The sequence below is a fragment of the Salmo salar genome, chromosome 03, assembly GCF_965601325.2.
Source record: "Salmo salar chromosome 03, fSalSal1, whole genome shotgun sequence".
NCBI classification, from domain to species: domain Eukaryota; kingdom Metazoa; phylum Chordata; class Actinopteri; order Salmoniformes; family Salmonidae; genus Salmo; species Salmo salar.
Window position 1 is genome coordinate 88,591,510 of NC_138293.1, and position 20,885 is coordinate 88,612,394.

At 44.0% G+C, this 20,885-nt stretch overlaps 1 long non-coding RNA gene across 1 annotated transcript in view; it reads left to right on the top strand.

The window, feature by feature from the left end:
• The window catches only part of LOC145877418 (uncharacterized), a 188,262-nt gene that overhangs the window by 164,908 nt on the left and 2,469 nt on the right, over positions 1-20,885 (top strand). The window contains exon 3 of the long non-coding RNA XR_014391714.1: positions 16,477-16,543. This is a non-coding gene — a long non-coding RNA (uncharacterized LOC145877418). The remainder of the gene's footprint in view (positions 1-16,476; positions 16,544-20,885) is intronic.

A 20,885-nucleotide genomic window follows, 5' to 3' on the forward strand; every position in this document is an offset into this window, starting at 1 on the left:
GACTGACCACACATAGTAGCCGTCCCTCTGAATAGCATCTGAAGCTTCATATGGGGTCATGATTAATTGGTGTTGGACTCAGTGAGTGAAGATGTGCTCCACCATGCATGTCCTGCTTAGTGTCCTGCTAGTATCCTCTTGTCTGCGCCGCACCAAGCCTTTTAATTGGATTAAAAAAAGTCACAGTCTCCTGGTTCAACTGTCCCCTGTGGTACCTGAATGGGGTAACCCCATTGCCCCTGCATCTCTGGGGGGTAAACCCTGTCCCTGTCTGTGACCCCGTTTCTCTTTTAACCTTTTTTGGCGCCATACTTAACTTCTCTCTCGCTCTCTCTGTTTCTGTCTCTCTTTCACTCTCTGTCTCTATTTCTCACTCTCTCTGTCACGTCCTGACCATAGAGAGCTCTTATTTTCTATGGTAGAGTAGGTCAGGGCGTGACTGGGGGGGTTTATCTAGTTCTATGTTGTTTGGTTCTAGTTTCTGTTTTTCTATGTTGTTTTTTTTGGATGATCCACAATTAGAGGCAGCTGGTCATCGTTGTCTCTAATTGGGGATCATATTTAAGAAGTTGTTTTTCCCACCTATGTTTGTGGAAGATTATTTTTGAGTTAGTGCATGTTGCACCTCTGTCGTCACGGTTTGTGTTTTGTTTATTGTTTTGTCTTGCAAAGTTTCACATTCAAATAAAAGATGTGGAACGATACTCACGCTGCGCTTTGGTCCGTTCCAACACACAAACATGACACTCTCTGTCTCTCTCTCTCTCTCTGTCTTTCTCGCTCGCTCTCTTTGTCTCTCTCTCATCCTCAATTCAATTCCGGGTCTGGGCAAGTGAAGTAGATAATAAGCAAAAGTGAAAAACAATACAAATTAACAGTAAACATTACACTCACAGAAGTTCCAAAAGAATTAAGACATTTCAAATGTCATATTATGTCCATATACAGTGTTCTAACGATGTGCAAATAGTTAAAGTACAAAAGGGAAAATATATAAACATAAATATGAGTTGTATTTATAATGGTGTTTGTTCTTCACTGTTTGCCCTTGTGGCAACAGGTCACAAATATTGCTGTTGTGATGGCACACTGTGGTATTTCACCCAGTAGATGGGAGTTTATAAAAATTGGATTTGTTTTCAAATTCTTTGTGGATCTGTGTAATATGGGGGAAATATGTGTCTGTAATATGGTCATACATTTGGCAGGAGGTTAGGAGGTGCAGATCAGTTTCCACCTAATTTTGTGGGCAATGTGCACATAGCCTGTCTTTTCGAGAGCCAGGTCTGCCTACGGCGGCCTTTCTCAATAGCAAGGCTATTGTTTACTGAGTCTGTACATAGTCAAAGCTTTCCTTAAGTTTGGGTCAGTCACAGTGGTCAGCCACTGTGTACTCTCTGTTTAGGGCCAAATATCATTCTAGTTTGCTCAGTTTTTTTGTTAATTCTTTCCAATGTGTCAAGTAATTATCTTTTTGTTTTCTCATGATTTGGTTGGGTCTAATTGTGATGCTTTGTGGGGTTTGTTTGTTGTTGTGTTTGTGAACAGAGTCCCAGGACCAGCTTGCTTAAGGGACTCTTCTCCAAGTTCATCTCTCTGTAGGTGATGGCTTGTTATGGAAGGGTTGGGAATCACTTCCTTTTAGGTGGTTGTACTATTTAACGTCTCTTTTCTGGATTTTGATAATTAGTGGGTATCAGCCTAATTCTGCTGAGCATGCATTATTTGGTGTTTTACATTGTACACAGAGGATATTTTAGCAGAATTCTGCATGCAGTCTCAATTTGAAGTTTGTCCCATTTTTATGTGAATTCTTGTTTGGTGAGCATCCAGACCTCACAACCATAAAAAAGGCAATGGGTTCTTTAACTAATTCAAGTATTTTTCGCCAGATCCTGATTGGTATTTCGTATTTTATGTTCCTTTTGATGGCATAGAAGGCCCTTCTTGCTGTAACGGCCGTCGAAAGGAGTAGACCACGGCGCAGTGTGGTGAGTGCTCATCATGTATTTATTGTACTGAGAACACATAAACAAAGAAACAAAAACCGACAGCCAAACAGTTCTGTCAGGTAAGCAACACTAAACAGAAATGAACCACCCACAAAACCCAAAGGAAAACAGGCTACCTAAGTATGGCTCCCAATCAGAGACAACGATATACAGCTGATTGAGAACCATACCCGGCCAAAACAAAGAAATACAAAACATAGAAAAAAAGGACATAGAATGCCCACCCTAGTCACACCCTGGCCTAACCAAAATAGAGAATAAAACCCTCTCTATGGCCAGGGCGTGACACTTTCCTTGTCTCTCAGCTTGTTCACAGCTTCGTGGAAGTTACCCTTAGAGCTGATGTTTAGGCCGAGGTATGTATTGTTTTTTTTTGTGTGCTCTAGGGCAACGGTGTCTCGATTAAATTTGTATTCGTGGTCCTTGCGACTGGACCTTTTTATTTGTCTTACAGAGATTTACTGTCAGGGCCCAGGTCTCGGTCTCTCTCTCGGTCTCTCTCTCGGTCTCTCTCTCTCTCAAACTTTTAGCCCCAATTCACAAACTTTAACTGCTTTCCTAATTAAAAAGGTGAAGTATTATTTATGTGTAAATCAATCTGTATTTGTTTCTGTCTTTTATTAGATGCGAGTTTTGAAGGTGATTCTTGTTCCCAGTAGGCGATGTCAGGAAGGCCTCTGAAAACCCAAATCCGCTCTGTTTCAACACCTTTTCATATCCCTTACCCAGCCAGTGTTTGTGTGAGTGTCTGCAACCCCAGAGCTTGGCAGTCCTGGGCTGTCAGCAAGGGGACACGCCTGCCTCCGTTGACCTGATTGGTGCATCCAGACTGGGCTTCACAGGCCCCTCTACACCCCCTCTGGTGCATCTGACCAGCCAGTGTTCCCTAAACACCAGTCACTTTGTTACATGGTCTCATTATAATACATTGAAATTGTGACATTTAACCAATTTGTCACCCAAGTTGACATATTAGCTACAGTATATGTCACTAACCCTCCATCTTGTATCAGTAGTATTCCTTAGACCTGATTGAGAACACTGATCACAGCAACATGCAACCATTGAAGTTACATGTCACTTTATTTGACATATTAGTGATAAATGTCCCTTACCCTCCACATTGGCTGTATCAGCATTATTGTGGATGGACCTGATTTGAGACCACTCTGACCACACCATGGGCTGGATGATGCTCCGCCTTGCTTCTGCTCCTGGTTCTAATCCTCCTTCCCTTTAAACCACGATGGGAAACATGTGCTCTCTGTAGGGTATAGCACACCCGGGCCCACCCTGAGAGACAACGCTGTTTACCTCCTGCTCTAAAACTAACATATCACTACACAAACCATACCTACCTAACCTGTTCTATGACAACAGCTCCTGTGACCCACTCTGAGGCCTGGGAGGTTGGAGGAGCACCACCATTAGTTTACAACTAGTGTATCCAGTAAGAGTGAAGGGTAGAACGTTTGTTATTTGGTTATTTTATTAGGATCCCCATTAGCTGTTGCTACTGCAGGAGCTACTCTTCCTGGGGTCCACACAAAACACGAGACATGTCATAATACAGAACATTAACAGACAAGGACAGCTCAAGGACTGAGCTGCATAAATAAAGTCCTGAAAGAAAGATAAACATGCACTGTTGAATGCTGTCGCAGTTTCTCGGAGTGCAATGTTTTCACCTGAAGGTCTCCGTCAGTCTCACTGCCGTTACCTTTCTGAGACACAAGGCGTAGACTAGAGGAAGTAGTTGGTGACTTTGGGTACAATCGGGTCGTCAAGATTATTCTTGAATAATCCTAGAAAGTCAAGGAGATATGGTGAATTCCTACTCGTTGGAATAGTCCCAAAGCTTCTCACCTCGTAAAACTGTACGCACAACAAGAACGTTTTCTTTCCACATTATCCAGCTACAAAGTGAAAGTAGGCCAGCATGGTGTAATTAGTCTGTTTTATTAAAGGCTTCAACGCTCTTACGTTATTATCATCCTGTCTGTTTCTTTCCACACCTCATTGACTTATGGGTCAGAGTTTTGCCATTGATAATTGCAAGTCTTGGCTCTACTGTGGGAGGATTAGGGTGAAGACGAAGGGCTGGGCTTGTAAAAAAACATCTCCAAAAACAATATCATCCTCCATGTCGGATGTTTCCCAAATCTCTCTGGTGTCAACCCTGAAAACAAAGGAGATGGTTCCTTCTATAGTCTCAGTCCCAGCCTCTGAATTTCTCTCTCTCTCGTACTTTGAGGTGATACTGTCGTTACATTATGGTTTTCTGGGTCTGGGCAGTAGATGTGGTGTAAAACAGGAGGCAGTAAGCTATGTGCCAGCCCTTTGGCTAGGAAATGCCCTCTGGATGAAGATCGATCATTTCTTCACTGCTGTGCTGCTGAGGAATGTCCACTGATGACTGAGCCCTGCCTCTGTTTTAGCAAAAATATTATCTATTTATCTTGTTTGAAAAAATTGAAGTTTAAATCATATTTATTTGAAAGAGAATTCATACAATCTCGTTATTATCATCACATAGACTAACCGATAAGTTATTACTAGGGCTGTCAGTTATCTCCAGTTCACTTGTCATTTTAGTGCACTATATATCGTTTTTATTGTGATTAATTGCATTGTCTGAAAGTGTTCAGAATACACTGAAAACATCCCAAATACATCATCTATACATCTACAAATAACAATGCAATGTCCAAACAAGTTGACATTGAGGTTAAAGAAAGTGTGCTTTATCTATGCGCCTAATTTTGCTAACTGTTACTTTGTACAAAATCAAGACGTCAATATTCTTGTAACGCTCTTAGTTTAAAACACTTTCTGAAATGTTCCTATTGTTTGACAGCCCTAGTTATTACATGAGCTCTGTAGTGTGTGGTGAGATGTCACCGTCACTGTGTGTTAGAGGTGGTAGAGCAGTGAGTTGAGGTGCCAGGCAGGCCTTGACTCTGGCTCTCTGACTCACTGTCCTGACTAGGTGTGGCAGCTAGGTGATCTGGGGGATGAATGAGGACTTCTGATGTCCCCTCCCTGTCAGGGGTTCAACTGTCCTCTGAGGTCTGGTTCCCTTCCCTAGCCTATCCCATACTCCTCCTCCTCTTTATCCAGGCATGTCATTGGCTCAGCTCTTATCTGAGCGCCCCCCCCCACACACACACACACACACACACACACACACACACGAGGATCTCAGATGAAAAGTCAGGTCCCTGTTGAGTGAGAGAGACCCAGTCTGTGAACTCTCCAGAGGGGCTGACAGAACCCTCCACACTCCCTTCCAGGAGAACAGAGGCAGACAGCCCCTTGGGGCCACCTGCACCTCTACACGTCCCTGCTCTGACCTTCACATGTTGACACTGTACCACACACAGAAGCAGACACAGTTATCCCACAGTGGCTGCTTAAAGGGCTGAGGTACTGTTTTGGTTACGTTTCGACAAAAAGAAAAGGAAGATGTCAAACGGGTCTCTTTCTTGCCTGGAAAGCCGTGCCTGTGTGAGGTCATTGAGGATAGTGGATATTAGCGGATATAGGTGGGGGACAGGTAACCTAGCGGTTAAGAGCCAGTTGGGCCTGTAACCGAAAGGTCGCTGGTTCGAATCCCAAGTCGACTAGGTGAACATTCTGCCGGTGTGCCCTTGAGCAAGGCACTTAGCCCTAATTGTGCCTGTAAATTGCTCTGGATAAGAGTGTGTGCTAAAATGTAAGTGTAATTGAATGCTGTTTTCACAATGACCTGCCATTGTCAGTATAGTACATTTAATCTCTGAATGAGAGGAATTATAGTTCATATCCATATGTACACTATGCCTGCCCATGCCTCTAGTTTCAGTTACTACTGTAGATAATGAATAGTAAACCTGTAAACGCTCCATCAGATAGTTTGGCCTGATGTTATCTTGGCCTATCTATGATGGCTATCTATGATGGGTGGTAGTGGGGCCAAGGGGATCGTGCTGATTAGTTGGAGGACCTTTATGACGGTGCCTAGCCTCCTGATTAGCAGCATGGAGTCTCATGTTGAGGCTGCAGGCGAAGGAGACTTGTATCTTCTCCAAACATCTGTGTTTGATTAAAACAGCCCAGTCCACGGCTCTGTCCCAAACACCACCTTATTCCCTTCATAGTGCACTGCTTTTCACCAGAGCCCTGGGGACCCTGGTAGTCCATTATATCGGGAATACTGTGCCGTTTGGGACACGGCCCATATACCTTTGCCAGGCAGCCTGGTCCGTCTGTTGATTCGTCCCTACTGGAAACGCTGAATGGGGTGAGAAGGGTTCCATATGCCTCCAATATGCCTTGATATTTATCACTGAGCTTCACTGTTTCTGTTCATCTAATCTTCAACCAAACCCTGCTACTCTATTTAACTTAATTGAACATTCAGGCTATGGTAACAGTCTGTCAGCAGACGCTATTGTTAATCAGCTGAGTGTTCTACTGCTTTGTGATTACAGTATGATGATGGAGAATGGCAGTTTAATGGGAATCTATCTTAAATCATTTGGGGCTGATTTCACAGACACGGATTAAGCTGGGTCCTGGACTGACAACATATTTAAGGGGCGGTTTCCAGGACACATTATGCCTAGTCCTAAACTAAAATACAAGCTTAATGGAGAATGAAATCTGATTGTTGGTCCAGGACTAGACTTCATCTGTGTCTAGGAAACCGGCCAATGAAGTTCAGTTTGGACTGGGTAGTTGGACGTTTAGAGGAAGAATAAATCAATGTTTTCTGTCAATTCTAGCTGCTACACTATATCAGTGTTTGGGAACTAGATCAGCACTTGAATCCATCGTTTGCTAATTTCCTATACCTACTAAACACACTATAAATATGTTTCCACATGTTGCTTATTCTGCCGTGAAGCTGCCAAGCAAGGAGTCAAAGCCTGCTGAGTGGTAGCTTATCAAAATGTTTCCCACATTCCCCATGGTACCTCAAAGTTGTCTTTGAATGTGAAGTCAGGGCCTATATACATAAGGTGTCTCAGAGTAGTGCTGATCTGGGATCAGGACTGAGAAGTTGTATGAATACAGGCCTAGGTATTGTTTTATTTTCAACTGAATCTGAACCAAGATCAGTCAGGCAGTGATTGAGGAATACTGGATGCTGGTTGGTTGGTTATGATTATATGGTTGAGGATAGGAAATGAGCACATCTGGCTACAGTACAGAATCTAATAAACCCTGCATCATATCACTCTGTAGTTTCCATCTTGTGTATCAAACCCTAATCAAACCCTATCAGTTAATCAGCGATTCCTCTGAGACTGATAATCAGAACTACATGTAGATGACCTTCAATAGAAAGGGTTGGGATGCCTATTTTACCCTTAGGTCTTTGCAGGCTTGTAATGGGAACAACTGATATGGAGTTGTTAGCATACGACTACAGGGAGCCAGAGTTTGTGGGTCAAAATCTGATTTGTGTGTGTGTGTGTGTGTGTGCGTGGACCCAAACCCAGAGCTGTAAGTGTGTGTGCCCCACAGCTAAGAGATTTAATCTGATTTGCCGAAAAGAGTGGGTTGTTTCACATGACTGATTTAACGGGACACTGGCGCAAGGTTGAACCAGTGTCCCTGAGTTGTGTGCACGTGCTTTCACGTGCATGTGTTTGTGGATTATGGGTTTCTCCCCGTTTGTCCCTGTTTGTGTCTTGTGTACTGATGAGTGTGTGTGTTGGTTGGCTGTAAACCAGTAGAGGTTCCTATTTGTAAAGGTGTTTCAGTTTGTTGTGTGGTAGGAACGAGGGTGAGAGGTTCGTGTTTGTAAAGGTGTTTCAGTTTGTTGTTGTGTGGTTGGAACGAGGGTGAGAGGTCTGTGTTTGTAAAGGTGTTTCAGTTTGTTGTTGTGTGGTTGGAACGAGGGTGAGAGGTTCGTGTTTGTAAAGGTGTTTCAGTTTGTTGTTGTGTGGTTGGAACGAGGGTGAGAGGTCTGTGTTTGTAAAGGTGTTTCAGTTTGTTGTTGTGTGGTTGGAACGAGGGTGAGAGGTCCATGTTTGTAAAGGTGTTTCAGTTTGTTGTGTGGTTGGAACGAGAGTGAGAGGTTCGTGTTTGTAAAGGTGTTTCAGTTTGTTGTGTGGTAGGAACAAGGGTGACAGGTCCATGTTTGTAAATGTGTTTCAGTTTGTTGTGTGGTAGGAACGAGGGTGAGAGGTCCATGTTTGTAAAGGTGTTTCAGTTTGTTGTTGTTGTGGTTGGAACGAGGGTGAGAGGTCCATGTTTGTAAAGGTGTTTCAGTTTGTTGTGTGGTAGGAACGAGGGTGAGCGGTCCATGTTTGTAAAGGTGTTTCAGTTTGTTGTGTGGTTGGAACGAGGGTGAGAGGTCTGTGTTTGTAAAGGTGTTTCAGTTTGTTGTTGTGTGGTTGGAATGAGGGTGAGAGGTCTGTGTTTGTAAAGGTGTTTCAGTTTGTTGTTGTGTGGTTGGAACGAGGGTGAGAGGTCTGTGTTTGTAAAGGTGTTTCAGTTTGTTGTTGTGTGGTTGGAACGAGGGTGAGAGGTCTGTGTTTGTAAAGGTGTTTCAGTTTGTTGTTGTGTGGTTGGAACGAGGGTGAGAGGTCTGTGTTTGTAAAGGTGTTTCAGTTTGTTGTTGTGTGGTTGGAACGAGGGTGAGAGGTCTGTGTTTGTAAAGGTGTTTCAGTTTGTTGTTGTGTGGTTGGAACGAGGGTGAGAGGTCTGTGTTTGTAAAGGTGTTTCAGTTTGTTGTTGTGTGGTTGGATGAGGGTGTAACTGTTGCTCTTTTCAGTTGTTGCTCTTGGGGTTTCAAAGCAGCTTTATTTGGGAAAGTTACATGAAAGTGAAAGTACAGCAAATCAGCTGACAATCACACATCTGGAAAAGAGTATGGGCTGCAGCGCTGGACTCTGATACTCATTCAGTGGTTTACACATCCCCCTTTGAATCAGAGCTTTATTTTGAACTAATGGACCACCAGAAATATATCAAATCATTGAAATCATTCTCTGGTTCCAATTCTGGGGAGAGGAATGTAGAGATCAAATCCCTTGAACATCCTGTGTGGATCCAAAATGGCACCCATAGAGAAAACATACAGAAAGCATCCCAATTATGGCATCTGTGAGCACATTTTGAAGTAGTCCATTTTCTTCTTCACGATTGGCTGATCCCTCCTAATGACCCGGTTGGACATGACTCCAACAGGGTCACCAGGAGAGATAAGCCAATGAAGTCCTACCCAGTTGACTACATTAAAATGGTGGAAGCCATCAATGGTACTACCCCTGCTAATACAGCTTTTTGGCCAGTAGAGGCCTCTATCATTCTCTATGCTGGCACCCTGTTCCCTTTATAGTCAACTACTTTTGTCAAGAGGGTACATAGCATAGTGAACCATAGGCTAGTGCAAAAGTAGCGCAATGTAGGGCAGAGGTCACCAACCTTTTTTGCGTCTAGGTCAGTTTCTGAGTCAAAATGCATGACTTTAAAAAAGGAAAGCCTATGCAACACTAACCTATTCAAAACATTCTGTAGTAATGAGGTTTGTGCAGTAGGCTATATGCCCAATACATTATCACCACATATTGGCTTTGCTTGAATTGCTGTGCCATTGCCTTGTTGTTCTTCTCAGACCATTTTTAAAAATGACATTTCAACATTTGAGGTAGACTGTATGATCACACTGGTAATAGATCTATTGTAATATTACTTGTCAGGCACAGCTGAGCGAGCATACAATTAAATCATTAGCCATTAGTATTTTACTGGGCTGATGGTGCCCGCATCTGATGGTCCGTCTCAGAGGATGGAGAGAGCAGCAGACTGAGGGACCGTCTTTCAACATCTCTCCGCTCTCCCTTTCCTCCGCTGACACTGACCAAAAAGGGACATCGTCTTCCAGCTGATGGCGAAACTCGAGTCGCACCGCATTATTTATGCCTCATGCATCAATTCATGTTGTTACTCCGATGACCAAAGAATGTGAAATATTTCCAAGCTGCTAATAATAACAACACAAGCATTCCGATACACTTTCCTACTCATTCATTACAGCTGCAGTGCTGGTTGTAGCGTTAGTGGAAGTACAGAGAACGCGCTTTTCTAAAAGTATTAAATAGAAAGTGTTGACAGTGCTGAGTAAAAACTTAAACATGAACTCACTCACTTTGCTGTATTCGTTGACAGTCTCTCTCTAGTCATGGTTTTAAAAGTTAAGAAATCTCACAGTATCAACTTTGCTGTAGTTTTCTTTTACACCTGCTACGTTAGCCTACTGCAGACATGGTAATCTGAGCCATTTGATTGGCCAGTGGTAGGCCTATAGTGCACTTGATTTGCTCCTCCGGGAACACCGAGAAGGCAGAGTTTCTACCTTCAGACGTGAAATTATTCAAAAATGGGAACACGTCACCTACTCGGCGTGCAGGACAGATGAATCAGGTGCACCTACTGCCAACAGCGCAAGACAAATAAAAAAAAAATAGGAATGCAAGGCTGTTTCGTTGGGTATTTTGCCTTGGAGATCGACCAGTTGGTGACCACTGATGTAGGGAATAGGGTGCCATTTGTCATGGGCCCTCAGTGTGCTGTGTTCTTGTTCTTTTTCTACATGTCCGGATGATGTTTGTTAGGGGGTTCTCTGTCTTCTACATAGTTGGATGATGTTTGTTAGGGGGTTCTCTGTCTTCTACATAGTTGGATGATGTTTGTTAGGGGGTTCTCTGTCTTCTTCTGGGTTGGATGATGTTTGTTAGGGGGTGCTCTGTCTTCTACATAGTTGGATGATGTTTGTTAGGGGGTTCTCTGTCTTCTTCTGGGTTGGATGATGTTTGTTAGGGGGTGCTCTGTCTTCTACATAGTTGGATGATGTTTGTTAGGGGATTCTCTGTCTTCTACATAGTTGGATGATGTTTGTTAGGGGGTTCTCTGTCTTCTGGGTTGGATGATGTTTGTTAGGGGGTTCTCTGTCTTCTTCTGGGTTGGATGATGTTTGTTAGGGGGGGTTCTCTGTCTTCTTCTGGGTTGGATGATGTTTGTTAGGGGGTTCTCTGTCTTCTTCTGGGTTGGATGATGTTTGTTAGGGGGTTCTCTGTCTTCTACATAGTTGGATGATGTTTGTTAGGGGGTTCTCTGTCTTCTTCTGGGTCGGATGATGTTTGTTAGGGGATTCTCTGTCTTCTTCTGGGTTGGATGATGTTTGTTAGGGGGTTCTCTGTCTTCTACATAGTTGGATGATGTTTGTTAGGGGATTCTCTGTCTTCTTCTGGGTTGGATGATGTTTGTTAGGGGGATTCTCTGTCTTCTACATAGTTGGATTATGTTTGTTAGGGGGTTCTCTGTCTTCTACATAGTTGGATGATGTTTGTTAGGGGATTCTCTGTCTTCTTCTGGGTTGGATGATGTTTGTTAGGGGATTCTCTGTCTTCTGGGTTGGATGATGTTTGTTAGGGGGTTCTCTGTCTTCTACATAGTTGGATGATGTTTGTTAGGGGATTCTCTGTCTTCTTCTGGGTTGGATGATGTTTGTTAGGGGGTTCTCTGTCTTCTACATAGTTGGATGATGTTTGTTAGGGGATTCTCTGTCTTCTTCTGGGTTGGATTATGTTTGTTAGGGGGTTCTCTGTCTTCTACATAGTTGGATGATGTTTGTTAGGGGATTCTCTGTCTTCTTCTGGGTTGGATGATGTTTGTTAGGGGATTCTCTGTCTTCTACATAGTTGGATGATGTTTGTTAGGGGATTCTCTGTCTTCTGGGTCGGATGATGTTTGTTAGGGGATTCTCTGTCTTCTTCTGGGTTGGATGATGTTTGTTAGGGGGTTCTCTGTCTTCTTCTGGGTTAGTTGATGTTTGTTAGGGGGTTCTCTGTCTTCTTCTGGGTTGGATGATGTTTGTTAGGGGATTCTCTGTCTTCTACATAGTTGGATGATGTTTGTTAGGGGATTCTCTGTCTTCTTCTGGGTTGGATGATGTTTGTTAGGGGGTTCTCTGTCTTCTTCTGGGTTGGATGATGTTTGTTAGGGGGTTCTCTGTCTTCTACATAGTTGGATGATGTTTGTTAGGGGATTCTCTGTCTTCTTCTGGGTTGGATGATGTTTGTTAGGGGGTTCTCTGTCTTCTTCTGGGTTGGATGATGTTTGTTAGGGGGTTCTCTGTCTTCTTCTGGGTTGGATGATGTTTGTTAGGGGATTCTCTGTCTTCTGAGTTGGATGATGTTTGTTAGGGGATTCTCTGTCTTCTGAGTTGGATGATGTTTGTTAGGGGGTTCTCTGTCTTCTTCTGGGTTGGATTATGTTTGTTAGGGGATTCTCTGTCTTCTGGGTTGGATGAGGTTTGTTAGGGGATTCTCTGTCTTCTGGGTTGGATGAGCTCCATCGTGGCTGGAGGAGCAATAGCCAGTGTGTGTGTTTCATGTGTGGGTTATAGGATGCAGTGTTCAGGAAGCTCTAATGTCAGCTGGGTAGTTTTCCATAAGGGAGGAATCTCACCACACAAAGCCACTCTACCATATTAGATGGAGACCCTACAGGGTATACCTTAGTGTTAATCAAAGATCTGACCAGCCCATCCACTCACCCCCTTACCCCCTGCTCTCCCCCATCCCCTCTCCCCTCATCTCTTCACCCCCCATCCCCTCACCCTCATCCCCTTACCCCCTGCTCTCCCCATCCCCTCATCTCTTCACCCCCCATCCCCTCACCCTCATCCCCTTACCCCCTGCTCTCCCCATTACCTCACCCATTGGCCTATCTACCAACAGTGCAAGCTTTAAAGGGCTATTCTTTATGTCAACCTATTTGTCTACAGAAGTAAGAAAAATACAATTTTAGAAAGCTATTTACTGAGTGGAAAAAGCAGACTGGCATGCACCTAAAAGCAGTACCCTATGCCAGCACGAAAAATCTTAAAGGTGTTTTAAAAAGGAGCAAAAGACTGAATCGTTTAACCATGTCATCTCATGAAACTCTGGGAAGTAATATGGCTAGAATTGAGTTTCTCTCCCCGTCGTCCTGTTATTTTCTGTTTTCTGGCCCGCAACTCTCAGAGCTTATACAGTTTAAAGGAGGTTCTTAACTCAAGGATTTGTGTCACTTGGAAACAGTGCATTTGTTGCCAAGGTAACCGATCTGATCCTGCGAAACTCTGAAACGGACACAACCTCTGTTTGGGGCGGGGCGTGACCAGGCCTGACTTATCAATGGTAGAGAGCTGCTTTAGTCCAGAAACCACTGGTCTTTTAAAGAGACCTGTATGTCTCATTTCCAAGGCTCGCAGTAACCCGATATCCTTATAATATGAGCACATCGAATAGTTGTGAAATGGTAGAATGGAAAATCTTGTTTCAGTCTCCATGAAATGCCAACCTTGTGATGCACTGAAACAGAAGCTTTGTCACGTGGGACACTTTGAAAGATTGAAGAATGTGACATTCTGTGGACGTGTTCCAAAGGGCCGGTCCTATTAAAGGTCTTGTGAATATAGACGGGATAAAAAACGAAGTAGTCAAACTTTTCATTGATTGGGGCAAAACATAGTGGAACAGTGAAGTAAGGCCTACACACTAATTTAATCTAACACAAACCTTCAGTTCCTATTAGTTCACAATGTTTCACTCCTGAAGAGACCTTGGCCCGACAAAACTTTGTGAAGTCATAAAGGCATGGCTACAGTATGTGTTAGATCAATAGTGTGTGAGTCGTAGTTCACTCAATAGATATCTAGAACAGGAGCCATGCCAAGGCAGAGTCATGGAGTCATCATGGGGCTGGGTACAGAGAGCTCTGCAACAACACAGCCAGAGAGCCATGTCAAGGCAGAGTCATGGAGTCATCATGGGGCTGGGCACAGAGAGCTCTGCAACAACACAGCCAGAGAGCCATGCAGGCAGTTTTTTTTATTTGTACCTTTATTTAACTAGGCAAGTCAGTTAACAACAAATTCTTATTTACAATGACAGCCTACCGGGGAACAGTGGGTTAACTGCCTTGTTCAGGGGCAGAGCAACATATTTTTACCTTGTCAGCTCGGGGATTCAATCCAGCAACCTTTCAGTTACTGGGCCAACGCTCTAACCACTAGGCTACCTGCTGCCCCAGTTAGTTAGGCAGACAGTCATGCAGTCAGATATGCGGGCAGGCAGACAGGCTGGGAAAGCAGGCAGTCAGGGCGTCAGGTAGACAGGCAGGCAGACAGACAGGCAGGCAGACAGGCAGTTAGAAAGGCAGGGGTTTAAACAGAGACGCATGACCAGGCATGTTAACACAGGGATTACAGCATAAAACACACAGAATAAAACCTTCGAGGAAATCAGAGGAATGTTCCAGTGAAACTACAGGAACTATTGACCCCCTTCTCCTTCCCCCGGTGTCAACAGCATTTACACATGGATATAGTAAAAGAGACAGATGCAAAAAAACTAGAGCATTTTAATGGTCGTCAATGTAAAATCTATACAATGGCAAATTCCTCAGAGACTGGTGCGCCCACTGTTTCACTAATGGTGTGCCTAGAGACATGACTGTGTACCTGCTAACATGACAGTCTGCCTGCTAACATGACTGTGTACCTGCTAACATGACTGTGTGCCTAGAGACATGACTGTGTACCTGATAACATGACTGTGTACCTGATAACATGACTGTGTACCTGATAACATGGCAGTGTACCTGCTAACATGACTGTGTGCCTGCTAACATGACTGTGTGCCTAGAGACATGACTGTGTGCCTGCTAACATGACTGTGTGCCTGCTAACATGACGGTGTGCCTAGAGACATGACTGTGTGCCTGCTAACATGACAGTCTGCCTGCTAACATGACTGTGTACCTGCTAACATGACTGTGTGCCTAGAGACATGACTGTGTACCTGATAACATGACTGTGTACCTGCTAACATGACTGTGTACCTGATAACATGGCAGTGTACCTGCTAACATGACTGTGTGCCTGCTAACATGACTGTGTGCCTGCTAACATGACTGTGTGCCTGCTAACATGACTGTGTGCCTAGAGACATGACTGTGTGCCTGCTAACATGACTGTGTGCCTGCTAACATGACTGTGTGCCTGCTAACATGACTGTGTGCCTGCTAACATGTCCGTGTGCCTGCTAACATGACTGTGTGCCTGCTAACATGACTGTGTGCCTGATAACATGGCAGTGTACCTGCTAACATGACAGTGTGCCTGCTAACATGACTGTGTGTCTGCTAACATGACTGTGTACCTGCTAACATGACTGTGTGCCTGCTAACATGACTGTGTGCCTGCTAACATGACTGTGTGCCTGCTAACATGACTGTGTGCCTGCTAACATGACTGTGTGCCTGCTAACATGACAGTGTACCTAGAGACATGACTGTGTACCTAGAGACATGACTGTGTGCCTGCTAACATGACTGTGTACCTGCTAACATGACAGTGTACCTGCTAACATGACTGTGTGCCTGCTAACATGACTGTGTGCCTGCTAACATGACTGTGTGCCTGCTAACATGACAGTGTACCTGCTAGCATGACTGTGTGCCTGCTAACATGACTGTGTGCCTGCTAACATGACAGTGTGCCTGCTAGCATGACTGTGTGCCTGCTAACATGACTGTCTGCCTGCTAACATGACTGTGTGCCTGCTAACATGACTGTGTGCCTGCTAACATGACTGTGCACCTAGAGACATGACAGTGTGCCTGCTAACATGACTGTCTGCCTGCTAACATGACTGTGTGCCTGCTAACATGACTGTGTGCCTGCTAACATGACTGTGTGCCTAGAGACATGACAGTGTGCCTGATAACATGACTGTGTGCCTGCTAACATGACTGTCTGCCTGCTAACATGACTGTGTGCCTGCTAACATGACTGTGTGCCTGCTAACATGACTGTCTGCCTGCCAACATGACTGTGCACCTGCTAACATGACTGTGTGCCTAGAGACATGACTGTGTGCCTGCTAACATGACTGTGTACCTGCTAACATGACTGTGTGCCTGCTAACATGACTGTCTGCCTGCTAACATGACTGTGTGCCTGCTAACATGACTGTGTGCCTGCTAACATGACTGTGTGCCTGCTAACATGACAGTGTGCCTGCTAACATGACAGTGTGCCTGCTAGCATGACTGTGTGCCTGCTAACATGACTGTCTGCCTGCTAACATGACTGTGTACCTGCTAACATGACTGTGTGCCTAGAGACATGACTGTCTGCCTGCTAACATGACTGTGTGCCTGCTAACATGACTGTGTGCCTGCTAACATGACTGTGTGCCTGCTAACATGACTGTGTGCCTGCTAACATGACTGTGCGCCTGCTAACATGACTGTGCACCTGCTAACATGACTGTGTGCCTGCTAACATGACTGTGTGCCTGCTAACATGACTGTGTGCCTGCTAACATGACTGTGTGCCTGCTAACATGACTGTGTGCCTGCTAACATGACTGTGTGCCTGCTGGACCACCAACTTGCTGTTCCATCTGTTGTTTTCCAGGTGATACCAAGCACTAACATCAGGCAGAAGCTACATCGATGGAGTTGGGAAGATGGACATTCAACAGGTAGGAATGACACTGAGTTCACATCCATTTAAATATTACCAGTTTTCACAGTGGAATTCTATCCAGTCAGTCCTGTACTAACAGACATACTGTAGATCAGTGTTCACAGTGGAATTCTATCCTGTCAGTCCTGTACTAACAGACATACTGTAGATCAGTGTTCACAGTGGAATTCTATCCAGTCAGTCCTGTACTAACAGACATACTGTAGATCAGTGTTCACAGTGGAATTCTATCCTGTCAGTCCTGTACTAACAGACATACTGTAGATCAGTGTTCACAGTGGAATTCTATCCAGTCAGTCCTGTACTAACAGACATACTGTAGATCAGTGTTCACAGTGGAATTCTATCCTGTCAGTCCTGTACTAACAGACATACTGTAGATCAGTGTTCACAGTGGAATTCTATCCTGTCAGTCCTGTACTAACAGACATACTGTAGATCAGTGTTCACAGTGGAATTCTATCCTGTCAGTCCTGTACTAACAGACATACTGTAGATCAGTGTTCACAGTGGAATTCTATCCTGTCAGTCCTGTACTAACAGACATACTGTAGATCAGTGTTCACAGTGGAATTCTATCCAGTCAGTCCTGTACTAACAGACATACTGTAGATCAGTGTTCACAGTGGAATTCTATCCTGTCAGTCCTGTACTAACAGACATACTGTAGATCAGTGTTCACAGTGGAATTCTATCCTGTCAGTCCTGTACTAACAGACATACTGTAGATCAGTGTTCACAGTGGAATTCTATCCAGTCAGTCCTGTACTAACAGACATACTGTAGATCAGTGTTCACAGTGGAATTCTATCCAGTCAGTCCTGTACTAACAGACATACTGTAGATCAGTGTTCACAGTGGAATTCTATCCAGTCAGTCCTGTACTAACAGACATACTGTAGATCAGTGTTCACAGTGGAATTCTATCCAGTCAGTCCTGTACTAACAGACATACTGTAGATCAGTGTTCACAGTGGAATTCTATCCAGTCAGTCCTGTACTAACAGACATACTGTAGATCAAACAGGACAGTGACCAGTGGATGACTACTGTAGCTGCCATTTGAGATGTGATCAGGCAGGGTGGCATATGTATTCTGGGTGGGTGTCACCATCCGCATCGACACAGTACTGTGAGCTCCCTCCACACATGAATGAGTGCACACACACACACACACACACACACACACACACACACACACACACACACACACACACACACACACACACACACACACACACACACACACACACACACACTCGACGCTGTGTAACTCACTCTAGTCATGACAGCATGGTAAAGAATGCAGAGGCCGAGGCACAACAGAGATATCACTTCAAACCCACAGGCCGGAGTCTCAGATCCTTGCAGTGTATTGAATGAATGGAGATATGCTCTGATGGGCCACCTCAGAGCCATGCAGTCGCCCAGCTCAAAGGGAACTGTTGACATCTGGGCTGTGTAGTGCTGTGGCAGCCTGAATGAGAGGTGTGTGTGGGACGTAGAGGGACAATCACAGAGAATGGACGGTGCTCAGTGCGCCACTATTAGGCTGGAGGTGGGACACCCAGATTTGACCCTGACTCAACAAGAACTCTCTCTCTCATAAGAGTGAGTTATATTCTGAATCGTCCTCTCTCTCTCTCTCTCTCTCTCTCTCTCTCTCTCTCTCTCTCTCTCTCTCTCTCTCTCTCTCTCTCTCTCTCTCTCTCTCTCTCTCTCTCTCTCTCTCTCTCTCTCTCTCTCTCTCTCTCTCTCTCTCTCTCTCTCTCCTCTCTCTCTCTCTCTCTCTCTCTCTCTCTCTCTCTCTCTCTCTCTCTCTCTCTCTCTCTCTCTCTCTCTCGCTCTCTTTCTCCTCCCTCTCTTCTCTCTCTCTCCCCCTCTCTTCCCCCTCCCTTTGTGAGAAGGTGAAGGGGAGCATTGTATTTTTCTGTGTTGATGTGGATGTGGATGGAAGAGTACCAGTAGACAGGCAGATGTGCTGATGAGCCGATAAGGAGAGTAGTAGGCAGCTCTTCAACCAACATGTACAGCCAAATACGCACAACGTCAAGAAAGACAGGTACTCACAACTGTGATGTGTTGGCCGTCAATAGCCTAAATCATAGAAGGAGCGATACGGGCCAGCCTCAGGCCCAGGCACCACAGACAGGTTGAGGCCAGGTTTAGCAGGCTGATTCTGCTGCAATACTGTCTCAGCTCCAAGGTACAGGGGCCAGATACACAAAACATTCTTAAGAACAAATTTCTTCTTAACTGCCATTTTTTCCTTAACTATAGACTTATGAAGAAAGTTAAGCAAAGTTGCTATTCCTCAATAAAGTTATTGGAAATGTTCATAAGGTTTTTCCTAAGTTTCTTCCTAAGAAAAAAGTTAAGAAGAAATGGGATGCTTGAAAATAATGTTTCAAGATCTATTCTTGGAAATGTACTTAACTTTAGGACAGCTAAATCCTTGTCTTGAGACGAATGGATACTTTTGTAAACATGAACGTTTTCTCACGCCACAGAAACAGTTGGCTACAGGATATTTAAATACAGCAAGAAAACAAATTAAACACACATTATCTAGCTAGCTAGTAATTAACAATATATTACAATATTCTAGAAGTGTTAAATAGCTAGCGGTATCTTGTCAATTTGCAAAGAAGAACTTGGCTAACGTTAACGTCGTTAGCTATGTTGTTGGCTATAATGTCTTTACACGTTAGCTAGCTAACACAGCTAACTAACTTACATGTCACGCAGTCCCTCTACCACCATCTTCTCTTCCAGCTGGTCCACATGAATGGTCTCTCAGCTCCCTTCTTAGCAGCCGACTTCATGTCAGACCTCTTCTTTTTTACGCCGTCACTGTCCCTTGCCATACCGCCGACGGCAGAGACAGACTCGGCCACTCTCACCCATCCTCTCTTTTTGGTCTCAGCAGTGACCCGGCAGTTATCAAGTCTCCCCAACAGCAACCTTTTCCTGGCTGCTATTTCCTCCACCATCTTCAAGCTCTTGTTTACTGAAGTTTTTATTGTGCTTCCCTTGGTTATCCATTTTTGATTTTGATATAGCTAGTCTGATGGCTATAATGTGTGAAAAATAACGAAATAACCAAATCCTATCATCCCTGTCACATAAGCTTATTTATTGGTTTCAAGCACGTCACTAATGTCAATGCCACATAAGAAGGTATTTACGAAGTTCCTAAGAAAACGACGAATTCCTAAGAACATTTTGAGGAATTGCATTTTCAAACTATCTTATGAACTTCTTTTTTTTTTTCCTTAAGAAACTTCTTACGTTTTTTCGTAAGTAATGTTTTGTGAATCCGGCCCCAGGAGGTAGGTACAGGTAGGGCCTTACAGGAAGGAGGAGAGAGAATGGAGGGAGATAGATGAGGGAATGAGGAAGGGAGGGAGGGTGGAGGTGTAGTGGGGTAATATTTATTATATATGAGTATATTATATATATCTCACGTGACCCATAATAAGACTAAGCATTTAGCCTATTAAAATGTTAATCTGACTATAGCAAAACCATGTGCAATCAAGTATTATATGTTTAGCTGACTAAAATCGAGAAATGGTCATGAGATAATAATATCAAAGCAAGTTTGTAAAATGAATGGATTCACATACAAGGCATAAAGCTTAATTACTGTATAAGGCAATACTGACGTTAACAAAGCATAATTCTAAACATATAGATCCCACGGTTAACATACAAGACAAATGTGAACAATGACGAAGAGATGACTACTAGGCAAGAGGCCTAGGAACCTGGGAAATTAGAAAATATTCTGCAACTGTTCTCCAATTGACTGGATACGGGATAAGAGAGAACAACAGACCTCCGTTCCATTTATAACATCTGATGGTGTATCTTTTTCGAACCAAAACCAACCACCGTTGACCAATCAAACGATACCAAGTTTACAGTAACCTGATCACCCAGGCCCCATCTCCACAGGGTGTCATAACATCTAAAGGCTTGTGTGGAGGATGAGCCCAGTGTAAATAGACAATAAATCCCCTTTGCATAGAGTAATGTAGAGTTCACCCTGTACAGACACAAGGTACCACAGAGATCATACATCCATATAGATGGGATTCACAGGAGGTTGGTGGCACCTTAATTGGGGAGGACCGGCTCGTGGTAATGTCTGGAGCAGAATAGGTGGAATGGTATCAACATTTGGTTTCCATGTGTTTGATGCCATTTCATTCGCTCCATTCCAGTCATTATTATGAGCCGTCCTCCCCTCAGCAGCCTCCACTGATGGAATAAAAGTTATCCTCAGAGGACAAGTTTAAGATAGATAACAGATAGAATAATCCTTCAGCAGC